The sequence below is a fragment of the Penaeus chinensis genome, chromosome 3 (assembly GCF_019202785.1).
Source record: "Penaeus chinensis breed Huanghai No. 1 chromosome 3, ASM1920278v2, whole genome shotgun sequence".
In the NCBI taxonomy this organism is placed as follows: domain Eukaryota; kingdom Metazoa; phylum Arthropoda; class Malacostraca; order Decapoda; family Penaeidae; genus Penaeus; species Penaeus chinensis.
In genome coordinates, this window is record NC_061821.1 from 9864861 (window position 1) to 9867360 (window position 2500).

The following is a 2500-nucleotide window of genomic DNA, read 5'->3' on the forward strand; positions in this document are numbered from 1 at the left end:
GGTTATCAGTGCCACAAATATTTTCATTATCATTCACAAAATGTTTCTTTTTCATGCAGGGATTATTACCATTATTATTTTTGTAGTTGTTATCCTTATCGTTATCATTACTTTTATCTTGATAGCCATTTATCTTTGTTACTTTCTTTATCACTACCTTTGCTGGTCGTAGTATTGTTATTATTGTTTTTATTTCCATTGTTATTATTTTCTTCATTATTAACAATATTATGATTATCATTATTGTTATCAGTATTATTGTCATTATCATTATTAATACCATTACCATTATTATCATTATTATTATTGTTATTATTATTATTATTATTATTATTAATCATAATTATCTATATTATTATTATTATCATTATCATTATCATCATTGTCATCATTATCATCGTTATTATTATTCTATCATTATCATTATTGTCATTATTAATATTATTTTATTAATACTACTTTTGTTATCATTATTATTGTTATTATTATTATTACTATTATCGTCACAGTCACCATCATCATAATCCTTATTATAATCAATATTATCATCGATATTATTGTCATTATGATGAATAAACACAAACAGACAACTAAATAACTAGAAGTATAATAGGCTTACCCGTGGCAACATTTTCAGAAATAATAGAAAGAAATAGAGTAATCATTCTTGCTATCCTTTGTTTGATAATGCATCTAGCAATCGCATTCTTGGTGTCAGAACCAAGCCAAGGGAAAACTCCTCCTCCAGAATGTCAGCGCATAACACCCGCACACTGTCATGGCGCGATATATGACAGAAAGGGGAGTGACACTTGTGCGATTCCCTAACCCGGAAGTTGTCATGTGACGTCACCAGGGAGTGTCGGTGCCAGGAGACGCCTGAGGGACTGTTCGGCGTCTTGAGCTCTTGCCTCCGGGGGATGCCTCGGGGGATGACACCGCCCGGGGGAGAGGGCAAGGGCCAGGAGGGGAGGAGGGGAGGAGGGATGGAGGCGGCGGTGTTGCCAGCACCTCATCTCTCTCCAATGTGTCCTTCCTTCCTGCCTTCTCCTCCTGATTGTTTGTTTGTCTGTTTTTGTTGGCTGGTTTATCTTCTTGTGATTGGAGATGAGTTTTGTTCGATTTTATGTTGTGGTCTCTACTTTATGTATTTTTTTTATTTTTTTATTATTACTTCTTAAAAATAGGTTCTATCTCTCACATCAATCTATCATGATGATGCTTACATTGGTATATGATGGTGCTATAGGAATGCTACGTATAAACTAGATGTTTAAGTACTCTGTTAAAGTATTCTGATTAATCAGAATTAATCTTGCCCGATTAGTATCATTGTAAGTCAAATAATCAACATCACTGAATTGTCACCTGTCAAATCATCATCATCACCAACCTGTCAGCCTGTGGTCAGTCATTAGCAAGCAGTCAAATACAGTGAGTTTTACCTGCTTGACAAATTATCAGGTCGATGTCATATGCTATAAATGAATTGGTAGAATTAAACGTGTAGTAGATTAACTATAAATGTATATTTAGATTATTTTGTGATTAGTATTGCAATTTGAGACATCGTTACAAACCTGTATATTGGCTTTGATAATTGGTTGTTACCAGTGTACAGTACGTATGCGACCATTGATAATTTTACCTGTAGATAGTTCCTATTTACAGAACACTTACAAATAGTATCTCCAGTAGGTAGCACTTATAATTGATATTTTTAGAATATTATGTAATATTGTTATGAATCATCGACTCTGAAACAAAGAATTTAAAAATGAATTTAAACCTGAACTTGACATACGATGTTTTCGTTCGTGTTATACCCTTTGTACATTTATTCATCAGACCATACTGATGTCTAGTTTTTCTTTACACATTTTTTGAACATTTATTCTTCATTTCTATTAATTTATTAATTCTGGTATGCGTTTCTGGTAACAACCTGTTTTAGCCGTTTCGTACACTCTGACCGTAAAATAAAAAGTCTTTCGAACTCAATGACATGTAAATAGGACACGAATTTAAATACTCATGAGAAAATGAGGGAATTGATTTGAGAATAAAGCATATTAGCGGGCTTTTGACCGACCTAAGCTTAAAATAGTATACTCAGTGCGGTTAAGTACTTGACGAGGACAACTCTGACAGAACTCTGAGCTGTATTTTTTTCCCCTTCATTATGATTTGTGTTACTAGATGGTAATCCCATATAAACTTCATGTGCGTTACTTTTCTTCTCTTTTCTTACTTCTTTTTTCACAGGGGGTGTAGGGAAAAGGGCTCCAGCCATTCCTCTTATTCTTCTTTATATTAAAAGTCCTCTTTAGGTCAGAATCAGGGAAAATAAAGTTCCCATTGAACCACAGGGCGCACCTTTTTCTCCTGTGAACCATGTCCTTTGGAAAGTCGACGCACGTCATTGTTTATTCATTTGTCTTGTCGGTTGAAATGGGAAGGTAGCTATGTATATCTATTTGCAAGAATTTGTATGTTTAAT